The 16,018-nt window shown below is 36.1% G+C and overlaps 1 pseudogene; it reads right to left on the bottom strand.

The window, feature by feature from the left end:
• Positions 1–5,116: 5,116 nt before the first annotated feature.
• Positions 5,117–12,136, bottom strand: LOC120317481 (annotated as a pseudogene).
• Positions 12,137–16,018: the final 3,882 nt, after the last annotated feature.

Raw genomic sequence — 16,018 nt, forward strand, 5'->3', positions numbered from 1 at the left:
TGATGTTATGATATTGGGAATAAGGAATGTAGAGAACAAAAGGAACTGAAAGAAAGAACAGAAAAAAGAGAATAGTTAAGGTCAGCATAAAGGGAAAGACGATAACCACCATATTAAAGATAAATGCCAGTTGGCATTGTGAGAATGTAAAACGTAAATCCTGTTGAGAAGGACAAAGTTTTATCCTTCCAACAAAGAACCCCTTTTTCATATTATTCATTGATAACTTGTATAATTAAATTGTGTTTTAAATGGTTGATTAACACTTTTATAAACAAATTTACCACAGAGCAAATGAGAAAAAAAATCTGACAACTCTCTCCCTTCCTGCAATATCACATTACCAGAGAAGGAGAATGAAATAGCATCACTTTAGTACAAGAAAAAAAATGAAGATTAAACATATTTCCTGGTGCTGGCAATGAGTTCTTAAAACTCTTTGTATTCCCAAACAATACTTAGAAGAAGTCATATTATTTCTACTCAGATCAACCTGCTTTTGGTACATCACTATAGAGAAAATGTAATCAATACAATGTAGATAGTAAGTTTCTTAATAAATGCAACTACTTTTTTAATAAATGCAGATAGTAAGTTTCTTTTTTTAGCATATCAACTTCTGGGATTTGAAGTCTATTCATCTTAAAATTATCAATATTGAGACACACTGTAGAAGATAATAAGTTGCTAAACAAATAGATCTGTAATCCACCTTACCTGAGGAATCTTGTAGATCCCTAAGATAGTAGCTATGTGAAGGGAAGTTTCCGAGTCAGTACCCCCAATGACAGCGGCTGGTATCTTCTTGCTGCAGTTGTAGTTGAGAATAGTTGGCTTCTGATTAAAGAGCAGGTTCAGCGTGTTCTGATAAGTTATCTGGGCATCAAAGTGGCTATCATAGACATGAAATCCCAGAGTTCTATTGGGTAAGATCATGCTGTTTCCATTGATTTCATTCACTGCAAATGCCAAGGCTAGGGTGTGCTGATATTTTTTCAGCATTATACTAAAGTAAAAGACACATCTTGAGTAAGCCATGAAGGTCAATGTTGTGAACATTTGCACATTATTCCTGCAAGAGGCACCCTATATTTACTGATGGAGAACATTGGAGAATGAGAAACCTGAAACTTAGAATGTAGTTACCTTTAATTAGAAGAATAGGTTGTTTGCTTGTAATGGTTCTGCCCTTCTCCAATATTTCAACTTTTCTAAACTCTAAGGCAGAAGTCCATTTTCAGAGAAAGTATGCTCAGGAACAAATATTGCTTGCTTCTGGCATCTCACAAGGTCAGAGACCTATGGACCTTATTGAATTTTCCCCCAATGATTTTTGAGTAGGAAGTCTAGGGTATAAATCTAGGTCTAAGGGTCTTCAAACCTGGCCCTTTTATGACTTATGGATTTTAACTCCCACAATTCCTCAGCCAGGCACGCCGTTATAAATAATGGTACGTATATAATAGCAAGGACTTTAAGTAATAGAAGATTGAGGCAAGACTGATGCAGGTTTTCCCACTTCACACATTCAAATATAGCATATCTTATTGATTTGATCTTATCAGATGTAAAAAGATCAGGTCTGGCAAATATGATAGAATCATAGAGCTAGAAGAGAAGTTTACATCATAATATCCAACTGCTTGCTCAGTGCTGGAGCTTTAAATTTAAGCCAAATAGTTGGGTTAAACCCAAGATCTGTAAGATAGAGGTTGCTGGGATGAAAAATAACAAGGTTACCACATATGTGTGTTGGGTCTGACCACTATTTCAATCTGTTTTCTATTACCAGAAGAGCAGAATAAATGGATGTAGGAGTAAAAATAATCTAACTACTAGAATCTATGCAGAGTTGCTGAAAGCACATCAGTGGCACTGCCAGGAAATAGCCAAGTATTACAGAAATCAATGGTTTTTCTTACACAGGTTCAACATCACACTTGGGTGTAGGGTGTGAGCTGAAGTCTGTTCCTTCAGAAAAGGAGAAAAGCTGTGAAATTATCCCACCAATTATCACATCACCTGGCTGAAAATATTGGTATTGCACTTTCAGAGACTCAGGAATAGTACACACTGCAGGAGATAGCACACAATCTGTTGGTGGCAGCAGCAGCAAACACACAAGAAGTCTCAGGGACAAGAAGGACCCTCTTGTGCAACAGGCAAGATGATTGTCCCTTAATTTAAGATCTCCTACTCCTTTGATCATCATCATCATCCAGCTATTTAGTTTGCCATGGTCTTTCTGATTCTGGTTCCTACCAGTAAATGTATATGCACTGGTCCACTGAATCCATGGATAGATGGATAGATAGTTGGATACATACATAGATATACACATACATATATTAACTGCCCCCTCCCTTTGATCAGTTCAGGAGTTATACACCTGTATGCAATTAGAATGAAAAAAATATTCTTTCTGCTTTGAGATTAATGAGGAGTTCATAATTATCACCTTAGATAATCATAAGGTGCATAGTTACATTTTCCAACCCTGAAGTCAGCAAAATTCTCAGAAGTAACTCCTCCTCCTTTTCTTCTTCCTCCTCTATCACTGCTTTGTGCCTAATAATGATTGTTTTGTAGATGTTAGAATAAAGTATTGGAGCTCCTGAACAAAAGGAAAGTTACCGATTAATTAGGAATATAATCTAATAAATAGATATATATATTAAATTTATTAATTAGATTTATTAGAAATAAAATAGATATATATTAAATTTATTAATTATATGTATTGGGAATAATATTTTAAGAATACACATATCATAAATTATCCTTAGATCTAATTATTAGATTTGATTTACTGGGAATAGATTTATTAGGGATATAATCTAATAAATTATTGTTACATCTATTTCTTTCTTTTTTTGTGAAAAAGTTTTTTATTTTCAATTTTACATTACATTCATAAAAAATACTTCAGATAAAGAGTAAAATAAATTTATATACACAACTTTCGGTATTGCTCACCCATTTCCCCCCAAACCGCATCCACTCTCTAACCTCTTCTCTCACTTCCCTCTTTCCCTCTTCTTCCTCACTCTCCCCCTCTCCTCCTTCTCCTCAATCTTCCTACTTACTTCTCCCCTTCCTCTTATCTTCTCACTCCGGATGCAGTCCAGGGGAAATGCCCGAGCAATTCCTCTCTCCAAATTAAAACATCAATATTATATACAATAAAACTACATCTATTTCTTTGATTAGATTTCTTAGATTGGATTATTATTAGGAATATGTGTGTACTTGTGTGCCTTCAAGTCAATGTCAACTAGAAGAATAATTTTGCAGAAAATATGCTATGCTCTCAATACTTTTAGGGTGGAAGGAGGAAGAAAATAAAGTATATCTGATAAAAGACATGTTTCCAAATTCCTACAGAGATTTGGAACCATGAATACAATTTTCTTCTTCTACAATTTGTGTTTTATACTTTAAGTGTTTTCCTCATCTTTTCCTCTTCCTTACATTAAAAGTTTATATATGTGTACAAATATATTTGCTGCAAATGTGAGTAAATGATATGATTATGTAGCAACCGTTTATTTTATTAAATGACTAAACTAAAAACAATTGCTAGAAATGTTGGTCCAACAAAATAATACAATATTTGACTTAGAGAAAGTGTATGATAAAGTAAATCAGCCTGAACTACTGTATGGAAGTTTCTGCTTGAATATGACACTGAAACCTGGCTGCTGAATGCACCAAGATATATGATACAATAGAAGTAAAACATATCTGAGAAGTCATTGGATGTTTTGAGAACAGTTCAAAACTTAGTCAGTAACACACCTCTGTTTGTTTAATGTATTTATCAATAAATGTTAATGGTTTGCTGATGTAACTCATGCCATCTACATGGTATGGGATCCAAATATCTGTGGGACCAACTTTTCACAACTGTCTCTGCTTGTTCCATCAGATCCAGCAGCAGTAGCATGCTCTAGGTACTGTCTGTTAAGGAGTGCTATGTAATAGCACCCCAGGAGTATACCTTTTATGTAACTGAACCTCCCATTTCTCCAAGATAAAGTTGTCCCTTTCTGATTGTTAGGAAGTTCTCTTCGCATGCAGGGAGGTTGAGAGGTTAGACAACCCTAGAAGTTATTGTTGATTGTTATTTTTGGTTGCCATTTTTTCATTGTTCTTATTTATTAGTTGATGTTATTGTTGTTTGAATATTTTACCAATGTTTCTCCCCAAATTTGTTATTATACAACAATGCCCGAGATGAATTAAGTGATTCCATGATTGTCTTATCCTAATGCTTGGATGCTGTGAGGGTTTGTATGGGGAAAGAAAGGGTTCAACTGAACCCTGGCAACACTGAGTGGCTTTGGGCTTTGGGACCTGTCAGTTCTAAAACTATGATGCTGAATGAGGTTGCATTGCCCAAACAGATCCCAGATGTAATTTTGGACCCCCCCTGAATTTCTGGCTCCTGGTTGAAGAGAAGATAGCAGCCATTGGTAGTATGAGCCCCAGTGTTGCAGTGGTTAAAATACAGTATTGCAGGCTAACTTTACCCACAGTTTGGAGTTTGATTCCAACTTTTTGAGGTTCACTTAGTGTTCAATTCATCCAAGGTTGGTCAAATGAGGAGTAGATTGTTGGGGAAGACATGCTGATGTTGTGAATCTCTCAGAGAGTCCTATAAAGCACTATGGAATGTATGTAGCTTTAAGTGTTATTGCTATTACTATACAAGTGAACCTAAATATACAATTTATACAGTGAGATAAATATAGTATCTTGTCTTTGTTCAGCAGACAATATACATAGGTCTAAGATCTGAGAAAGAAATATTGTAATCAAATATATTTATTTCCTAATGGTGTATCAACATTTTCAAATAAGCCAGGTCACAAAACGGATGCTGTAGTAATTCCAGGAATATTACTTTATTGTTATAGGTTATATTAACAGACATTTGATAGCTAGTTCAAAAGATCCACTGTCTGCATTTTAAGAGCAGTGAGGTCACGTTGGGGCTATTTTGAGTATTTTTCTTATACTTTCTATTCTTCTCAACTGAGCAACATTTTATCTCTCCAACTTTCTTTTCAAGGCCAGTGCTAAATTCTTCAAGATCAATGAATATCAGTAACTGTTATTTTTTTGTTTTTAGATGGTCTTTTTTGTTTAGTTCTGGTCTCAGTACAATTATGTAACATTTAGGGAAAAATATAGATCCCAATATTCCTATACTGGAAGCCAAGATGGAGAAGATCTCCACAGCTACCATGTATTTTCCTTTGGTGCTCAGATAGGTTGGGACAAAAGACACCCATACGCTACAGAACACCAGCATGCTGAAAGCAATAAACTTGGCTTCATTAAAAGTGTCTGGCAGCTTCCGAGCAAAGAAAGCCACAATGTAGCTGATAAGAGCCAGCAATCCCATATAGCCTAAAATATAATAGAACATGTTGCCTGATCCTTCATTGCATGTGACCACAATCTCTTCTGGAAGAGAATGCATGTCCAGATTTGGAAAAGGGGGACCAGTACATAGCCACAGTATGCAAATACTTGCTTGAATGCAGGAACAACAGAGAATCAGAGAGTTGGAAAATCTTTTCCCCACCCATTTTCTCATTTTTGATCCTGGCTTAGTGGCCATAAAAGCTAGAACCACTGTGATGGTTTTGGCCAAAACTGAAGAAACAGCAACTGAGAAGATGATCCCAAAAGCAATTTGGCGAAGAAGACAGGTCAGCAATTGGGGTTGACCAATGAATAGCAAGGAAGAGAGGAAGCAGAGGAAGAGGGAAACAAGGAGAAGATAAGTGAGATTCCGGTTGTTAGCTTTGACAATGGGAGTATTCCGATGTTTTATGAAAATTCCAAGTACTACCACTGTGGTCACAGAAAATGATAAAGCCAGAAAAGTCAAAGTGATGCCCAAAGTTTCATTATAAGACAAGAAATTTAGATTCTTGGGAATGCATAGATTTTTTTTCCTTGTTTGGATATTGTTCTTCTGGACAGTCTAAGCAGTCATCCATATCTGTGAAAATATATATTTCAGAATTCAGTATTTCAAATTGTGCATATTTTAGTTTACCAAATTTATTAATTAAAATCATTCTATGTCCCCAAAAATATGAATGGAAAACTTCCGGTGGTGATGCTGCATTGATGGCGGCTTTTTTTCTGGCTGCCAGCCCTGAAAAGCGCTCGGAGACAGCGAAAATCAGATGTCCCACAGCTTTGGGGGGAGAGTTTTTCTCGGGTAGAGGTAGAGCTCCCCTGGGCCTCCTTAATTATTTGGTGGTCGGAGGATGAGAGTTCCCTCGGAGCCTGAGGCTTTCTCTGCACTCCTAGACGCCTTTGCTCTGAGCTTTAGGAGCAAAGTAAGACGCCGCATCCACATCTGCATTTTAAAGGGACTTGTGAGTAATGTAAAAGCAGACAGAGCTGACCAGGAGGAGTTAAAATTGTAAGTGCTGGAAACTTTAACTCAGGGAGAAACAATCTTTTCCATATTTTAATTTGACTTAAAAGGAAAAATGGTGCTGGAATGCTGTTTCTTTGTTTGAAAGGACAGTATCAAGGAAGAGATATATTTGGCAACAAAGTTTGTGTGCTTATAGCGTCTCTCTTTCCTTTAAAATAAAAAAGGAAAGAATTCTTACAGAAGGGGAAACTGAAACTTATAAGTAGTGGATTTATACAGGAAGGAAAATGGCTTCAAAGTGTTTGGGAATTTCTGCTGTTTCTAAAAGTACAATTCTTTTTCCTGTGGCACAGCCTGCAGTGCAACTTAAACCTAAATCCTCCCCACCTCCACCCCCACCACATGCTTTTACGCTTAAAGATATTCAAGATGTTTTAAAGCAAGCAACACAGGAAATAAAGGAGGAGATGGCTGATCTCCTTGACAGTAAAATGAAGGAGGAGATGGCTGACCTTCTTGAGAATAAAAATAGAGAAATGAGGAAAGACATATTGCTTGCACTTCAAGGGTTAGCTACACATATTGAATACTTGGATGACCGGGTGGATGAAGTTGTGGAAAATATTGAAAAACTTGAAAGCAGAGTTGTTAGAGTCGAAAATAAGATTGATATAATAGAGGATGAAGCTACCATCTCACAATATAGAGATATGGAATTTGTATTGCAAATAAGAGGATTAAAGGAGGATCCACGAGAAGATCTGAAAGAGAAGGTGGCAAAAGCTATAGTTCCTATTCTGGGATGTGAACCTGAGGAATTATTAAGAGAGATGGATAAAGTATTTAGGGTTAATTCATGGATGGTGAGGCAGAAAAACTTACCCAGAGATGTGGTTATTTATTTTTCCAGGAGATCACTTCAAAATGTAATTATTCAGGCTTTTTACAAACAGATTTCAAATTGCAGGTCAAAATATTATAATCTTTAAAAAAATACGTCCAAAAATTCTTAGAAAAAGAAAAGACTTCACCTTTCTGTCTGAGGAGCTTAAAAATTGACAGGTGCAGTTTAGATGGGAAATACCTATTGGAATATTGGTGAATTATGCAAGGATACAATATAGACTTAACACAATTTCAAAGGCAGAAGATTTTTATACTTACGTTTTGAAAGCAGGTTCAACACCATTTCCATGACCTAAGAGAATAGAAGAAAGGCTGGAAGATAAACAATCAGTTGAAGGTGTAGGAGATTTATTGCAGGCTGAGCCTATTGAACAGAGTTTGGAGGCAAAGGATGATTCAAAGGAACAGAGGATGACTCGTGCTGCGTATAGATGTAAAGAAAAGCGGCAGAAGTAGATGGCTAATTCTGGATTACTACAGAGCCTGTGGGAGGGGCACGATCAAAGAGATCAACAGTTGATCTTCAAGTAGTGTTTCAGAGGCTTAGTCCACTAAGGATGTTAATGGCCTGAATTTACTACAGAAAAGAAAGAAAGTATTTCACTACCTGAAACAACATAAAAATGACATTGTTTGCTTGCAGGGACTCACATTGTTGCGAAAGATCAAAAGTACTTGATTAGTTCTCAGTTGGGATTGTTGGAGATATGGTAGTTTGGATACTATTTATTTTCGTATCTGGTGGACTTGTAAAATATAAAAGCTTTTTGGATTAAGATTTGGTGGAACATTCAAAAGATTTTCAAGAGAAAGATAAAGTTTACTTCACAATTATTTTTATTGGGTGTTATTACAGATTGTGATACTAAAGAAACTAATTTGATGTTGAATTTGATAACAGCAGCAAGGTTATTGGTAGGGTAATATTGGAAGCAGGATTGCTTACTATAGAAGAATGGAAACTTAAAGTATCAAACTTAGCAGAAATGGCTGAGATTTCTGCATATTTGAAGGATCATTCACAAGAAAGGTACATTTCAGTTTGGAGAAGATGGATAGATTATATTCAGAATAAATATGGGACTAAAAAGTTCCACTTAGTTTATGAATAAATTTTAGAATATTATTATTAATAGCTTATTATAGTGGAATTTCTAGTTTTAATTATATGATATTATTATTCTTAGAATTAGTATTGTTTAATAATTTGCATATTGTATTGTTTAATAACTAGTTTAATAACTAGGATATTATGTTTGTTTATGTTTTTATTAGTATTATGTTTACTTTTAATTTGTTTATATTTATGCTAAAGGCGAGTTAAAGCACATTATGGACTTGGTTATTTATATAGTTGGTTAATGTTAGTTAGATTATGATTATTATAATTGTAACCCTGTACTCAGCTCTGGGAAGTGGGGGAGGGAGAGGGGGGGTTTAGGGTGGGTTGGTTTTGGGGTTTATATTGTAACCTTTATAAAACTCTTCAAAAAAAATATGAATGGACAGCTATGGGTCTTGGAACAGAAATGTGTGTGTCTTTATCGATATACCCATTTGCACATGTACAAGCATTACAATACAATATTTCCTACCTCTTTCATTTGAAAACTTTCTTGATGGACAAGTATTGCAATCATAACAACAAAATGGCTCCCCTTCCTTCCTTTTCTTTCTGGAACCTGGTGGGCAATGATCATTGCACAGAGCAAGAGGTATTGTCTATTCATTATTGAGAGAGAGAAATGTATTTTATTCCCTTGAATCCAACTTTTTTTGGGGAAATCAGTACATGCAACATAAACTTCTAGAAATATTCATATGCATGTGTTAATTTTGTCTGCTTGTGTCTTTGTGTTTGTAGGAAATCTACAATAAAAACATCCTTTTTATGATCTGCAATCTCTTAATTGGATGTAAAGTCAGGGTTATTGGATGGATCTGAGTGTTTACTGGCCAGATGCTCTTCCTGATGCCACACGTTGTTCACAGCAAATATTTTTTTCTTTGCCCCCTGAGGGGGAGATAGGATTGAACTCTCAACTTTTCAAGTGGGAGGCAACTGTCTTCAGCACAGGGCCACTATTCTGCTCTTATAGGAAATCTAAAATAATCCCCCAAAACTAATTGTATAAAGGACAGGGAGAAAACAAACAAACAACAACAACAGTAGTAGTTAGAAGGGACTTTGGAAGTCTTCTAGTCCAACCCCCTGCTCAGTCAGGAAACCCTATACCATTTCAGACAAATGGCCATTCAGTCTTTTCTTAAAAATTTCCAGTGTTAGAGCTTTCAGAACTTCTGGAGCAAGTTGTTCCACTGATTAATTGTTCTAACTATCACCATGTGGCCTGGGGCTAATGTGACTTGAAAGTTTAGGCAATAAGGAGGGCCTAAAACCTAGACCGGCAAGACTCAATAATAAAAATGCATCTCCTCGATCAGAGGTATTAAATATACCCAGTAGTCCCCCTTCCCCTTGCAAATTAGCTTTACTAATCCACAAATTTCACAAACAGGATCAAATACATCAAGTTTGTCCTCATCCAGACACTTATTTTTAAAATATTGGGAATCATTAATTGCTGAGAAGAAGGGTATCTATTTTGGTTTTCAAACTGGAAACAATTGGCGTCCTACCTGGTTATAATGGGTCGGCCATATGATTTTTCTTTCATTGATGGAGAACTTTCTCCCTGAGAGTGCTTGAGGATCCATTTGTCCCACTTTTACTTTCACGAAGGATTTGTTAGGGATAGTAACCCAGTTGACAATGTCAAATCCAGCTAGCAATTCACCCTTCTTGTCAAAAGACACCTTGTCTCCGGCACTATTATTAAAGGAGACTTGACTTAGGAAATGGTAAAGCTGGAATAAATGAAGTTTTGACAAGTATTACCAAAGTGGTGGGAAAAGTGAAAAATGTTTTGCTTGGAATAAAGTTTTGCTATACTCTGAAGCTATTTAATTATTTTATCAGTCCATTATTGGTGGTTTCATTATTTCCTTCCCCAATTAAATATTTTAGTTCAGCTGAGTTTTTAAAAGGATACTAAGAACTAGCAGATAATGTATTTCAAATTTAAAAATAAATAAATTTTCTTTTGGCATAGAAATATCTTGGTACACCTATGTCACTGGTATTTGAAAGTTATGATTTACTATCTGTCAGGGGAATACTACGACTATTACTACTACTACTACTACTACTACTACTACTACCACTACTACTACTATTTCTATTGAATTACTGTAAATTTATATGCTGTCTGCTTCCCAGTGACGCTGGGCAGGTATCCAAGTGATTATTGAGCAATTATGTATACTTTTCCTGATATCATTTATTGTGCAATTTTTTATTATTTATTTAGAATATTCTGCAAAATGACGGATTTGATATCCTAGGTACAAATTCTGGATTTTGTAGCATCATGCATTTGCAAAAATAAACCTCTCATTTCTTTCAAAACTTACAAAAATGATAGTCTCAAAAAACCTTCAGTCCTTTTATTACACTATGGAGTCTACTTGCATATATTTTACCTACATTGTTTTCAGGTAGTCCTAGACTTACAGCCATGCATTTATTGATCATTCAAGGTTACAATCGCACTGAAAAAATAACTTATGATTGGTCCTTGCATTTATGACTATGGCAGCATCCTCAAAGCCATGTGATCCAAATCTGGATGCTTGGCATCTGGTATATATTTAGACAGTTGCAGTGTCTTGGGGTCATATGATCACTATTTGTGACCTTCCCATCCAGCTTTTGATAGTAAAGTCAATGAGAGAAGCTGGATTCACTTAACAATCATGTAATTCTCTCAACAACTACAATGACTCACTTAACAATCAGGACAAAAAGAGTTATAAAATTGGGCAGGACTCACTTAACAACTGACTTGCTTAGCAATGGAAATTTTGATCCCCATTGTGGTCATAAATCAAGTGAATAATCACTGTCTCACCTTCACTGTATCTCCTTTGGGAATGCACAGTAATGCATTATATACAGCATGAGAATCCTTCTTATATAAATCAAAGCATTAATATTAACAATAACATTGATGATCAAAAAAATCTGCCTTCGAGCTGAAATGTTACCTGAAAATATTGTGATTTAGAAGTCCTTGGATGATCTCTAACCAACAATGCTCCATATTTCTCTTTGGATGAATATAATGTATGCAAAGCGTGCACCACAGCATAAACAGCATTATAAACACTGTAGCTTTGACTAGTCATGCTCATTTCAAAAAAAGGGTGTGAGAGGTTTTCTAGTCTCTCACTGCCAGTGCAGCTTCCCTGGTTCTTCATGTCTGTTGCAGAAGCTGGAAATGAGCATTTAAATGCTTGTTCCCAGAAGACTCTGATAAAATGATCGGTAAGAGAATGGGGATCCTGGAAGAGAAGGAAATTCTGAAATGCTGACATCTCAGAGGTGTGACTTGCGAAGGACAAGGCACCATGGAAGATCTGCATATTTAAGTTATTTAAAAAGGGCTCCATTGAAAAATCCCAATGGGCTGTCATCACCCATACCTTCTGAACAGGCAGCATCATGTCTGATTTGGCAAGATTGAGCACTAGCTGCAAATCTAACATCATGTGAGCATCAGCACTTATAACACAAACATTGACATTTGATTTACTCAGCAACAGGGCCATCTCTCTTAAGATGTTATTGAAATTATCAACAACATCTAAAATGTTGCTTTGGAGTGGCATTCGTTCAGCGAAGGCAATACAGATATCATTATCAGAAAAACTTTTTCCCAAGGTCTGCACAAAAGTTTCTCCTTTATCATCGTCCATGGCCATGATCCCAATCCACTTCCATTGAAAATGAAGCAACAGCTTGACAATCCCAGTATACTGATGTGCTTCATTTGGTACCATGCGGTATAAGAAAGATGGGTGAATTATATCATTCACTGGTGGAGCATATAAACAATAGGTGACCTAAAGAACATAATTCCATTTATATTGGGGAAATACAAAAATATCTACAGGGTCAAGTACTTTTCTGTAATGCTAGTTCTTTTTCTCATGTTGACAACCTCAAATTGCCTTCTCTTCTCCACTTTAACTTCATAAAAGTGTAGTGAAATAAAAAAAAAATGGCATGCAGTCACCCCTATGCTGAAGCTCAGTCAAAATATTCCATGTCCAACTCAAATCTTGCTTTTTCTTTATTTACAACCTAACCCTAACCCTAATCCAAAATAAATGAATGAATGAATAAATAAATAAGAAAATAAATAAGAACCATTTGTTCTGCATAACAGATTCCATATTACCATGACTTCTTTTTACCTGCCTTTATACATATTATTTCTTTTGTCATCCATTTTCCCATCTCTAGCTAACAACACATGAAGTACAAACATTTTTCTACTTGCTCTCATTTTTCACTATTTATTTCTGATTTATAATTATTCCTTTTATTTCCCTGGTTACATTCTAAGATCAGTCAGTGCCAACTAAGTGCTGTCACCTAGCATAACAATTAATATGAAACTTTCCTGTTGTCATGTTTGTCTGTTATGTAAGTTTATGTACATTTAAAAGAATTTTTAAAAGAATCAGTGATTATTTATGTACACTAGAAAGATTATTTTTGATCCCCTTCTGTGATGTTATGATATTGGGAATAAAGAATGTAGAGAGCAAAAGGAACTGAAAGAAAGAACAGGAAAAAGAGAATAGTTAAGGCCAGCATAAATAGACACAAGGGAAAGATGATAACCACCATATTAAAGATAAATGCCAGTTGGCATTGTGAGAATGTAAAACATAAATCCTGTTGAGAAGGACAAAGTTTTATCCTTCCAACAAAGAACCCCTTTTTCATATTATTCATTGATAACTTGTATAATTAAATTGTGTTTTAAATGGTTGATTAACACTTTTATAAACAAACTTACCACAGAGCAAATGAGAAAAAAAATCTGACAACTCTCTCCCTTCCTGCAATATCACATTACCAGAGAAGGAGAATGAAATAGCATCACTTTAGTACAAGAAAAAAAATGAAGATTAAACATATTTCCTGGTGCTGGCAATGAGTTCTTAAAACTCTTTGTATTCCCAAACAATACTTAGAAGAAGTCATATTATTTCTACTCAGATCAACCTGCTTTTGGTACATCACTATAGAGAAAATGTAATCAATACAATGTAGATAGTAAGTTTCTTAATAAATGCAACTACTTTTTTAATAAATGCAGATAGTAAGTTTCTTTTTTTAGTATATCAACTTCTTGGATTTGAAGTCTATTCATCTTAAAATTATCAATATTGAGACACACTGTAGAAGATAAAAGTTGCTAAACAAATAGATCTGTAATCCACCTTACCTGAGGAATCTTGTAGATCCCTAAGATAGTAGCTATGTGAAGGGAAGTTTCCGAGTCAGTACCCCCAATGACAGCGGCTGGTATCTTCTTGCTGCAGTTGTAGTTGAGAATAGTTGGCTTCTGATTAAAGAGCAGGTTCAGCGTGTTCTGATAAGTTATCTGGGCATCAAAGTGGCTATCATAGACATGAAATCCCAGAGTTCTATTGGGTAAGATCATGCTGTTTCCATTGATTTCATTCACTGCAAATGCCAAGGCTAGGGTGTGCTGATATTTTTTCAGCATTATACTAAAGTAAAAGACACATCTTGAGTAAACCATGAAGGTCAGTGTTGTGAACATTTGCACATTATTCCTGCAAGAGGCACCCTATATTTACTGATGGAGAACATTGGAGAATGAGAAACCTGAAACTTAGAATGTAGTTACCTTTAATTAGAAGAATAGGTTGTTTGCTTGTAATGGTTCTGCCCTTCTCCAATATTTCAACTTTTCTAAACTCTAAGGCAGAAGTCCATTTTCAGAGAAAGTATGCTCAGGAACAAATATTGCTTGCTTCTGGCATCTCACAAGGTCAGAGACCTATGGACCTTATTGAATTTTCCCCCAATGATTTTTGAGTAGGAAGTCTAGGGTATAAATCTAGGTCTAAGGGTCTTCAAACCTGGCCCTTTTATGACTTATGGATTTTAACTCCCACAATTCCTCAGCCAGGCACGCCGTTATAAATAATGGTACGTATATAATAGCAAGGACTTTAAGTAATAGAAGATTGAGGCAAGACTGATGCAGGTTTTCCCACTTCACACATTCAAATATAGCATATCTTATTGATTTGATCTTATCAGATGTAAAAAGATCAGGTCTGGCAAATATGATAGAATCATAGAGCTAGAAGAGAAGTTTACATCATAATATCCAACTGCTTGCTCAGTGCTGGAGCTTTAAATTTAAGCCAAATAGTTGGGTTAAACCCAAGATCTGTAAGATAGAGGTTGCTGGGATGAAAAATAACAAGGTTACCACATATGTGTGTTGGGTCTGACCACTATTTCAATCTGTTTTCTATTACCAGAAGACCAGAATAAATGGATGTAGGAGTAAAAATAATCTGACTACTAGAATCTATGCAGAGTTGCTGAAAGCACATCAGTGGCACTGCCAGGAAATAGCCAAGTATTACAGAAATCAATGGTTTTTCTTACACAGGTTCAACATCACACTTGGGTGTAGGGTGTGAGCTGAAGTCTGTTCCTTCAGAAAAGGAGAAAAGCTGTGAAATTATCCCACCAATTATCACATCACCTGGCTGAAAATATTGGTATTGCACTTTCAGAGACTCAGGAATAGTACACACTGCAGGAGATAGCACACAATCTGTTGGTGGCAGCAGCAGCAAACACACAAGAAGTCTCAGGGACAAGAAGGACCCTCTTGTGCAACAGGCAAGATGATTGTCCCTTAATTTAAGATCTCCTACTCCTTTGATCATCATCATCATCCAGCTAGTTAGTTTGCCATGGTCTTTCTGATTCTGGTTCCTACCAGTAAATGTATATGCACTGGTCCACTGAATCCATGGATAGATGGATAGATAGTTGGATACATACATAGATATACACATACATATATTAACTGCCCCCTCCCTTTGATCAGTTCAGGAGTTATACACCTGTATGCAATTAGAATGAAAAAAATATTCTTTCTGCTTTGAGATTAATGAGGAGTTCATAATTATCACCTTAGATAATCATAAGGTGCATAGTTACATTTTCCAACCCTGAAGTCAGCAAAATTCTCAGAAGTAACTCCTCCTCCTTTTCTTCTTCCTCCTCTATCACTGCTTTGTGCCTAATAATGATTGTTTTGTAGATGTTAGAATAAAGTATTGGAGCTCCTGAACAAAAGGAAAGTTACCGATTAATTAGGAATATAATCTAATAAATAGATATATATATTAAATTTATTAATTAGATTTATTAGAAATAAAATAGATATTGTTATGTCCCGAGCCTTTGCAAACGGCTCGGGCGTTTGCAGGCAGTCCCGGGCAGGTGCAAAGCTGCCCGGGACCAGACAGGCTGTCGCCAGCGCCGTGCGCATGCGCGGGTGCTGGCGCGGGAAAAGTAACCCATTGACCCGGGAGTTGCCTATATAAGAGGCTGCGAGGCGTTTGGGCGAGGCTGAAGCCATCTTCCTGTAAGCTGAACTCTGAATAAAAGAAACTGAGAACTCCAGCTGCTTCTCGTGTCTGTTTTCCCGCCAAGGACGCAACACTGGCGACGAGGATGGGATGCCTTGCACTACCTGGAAAGGAAGAAGTGTAAGCTTACCCGAGGAGTCC

This window comes from Crotalus tigris, unplaced genomic scaffold (assembly GCF_016545835.1).
Source record: "Crotalus tigris isolate CLP2741 ecotype Arizona unplaced genomic scaffold, ASM1654583v1 scf7180000019652.295055, whole genome shotgun sequence".
Lineage (NCBI taxonomy): Eukaryota > Metazoa > Chordata > Lepidosauria > Squamata > Viperidae > Crotalus > Crotalus tigris.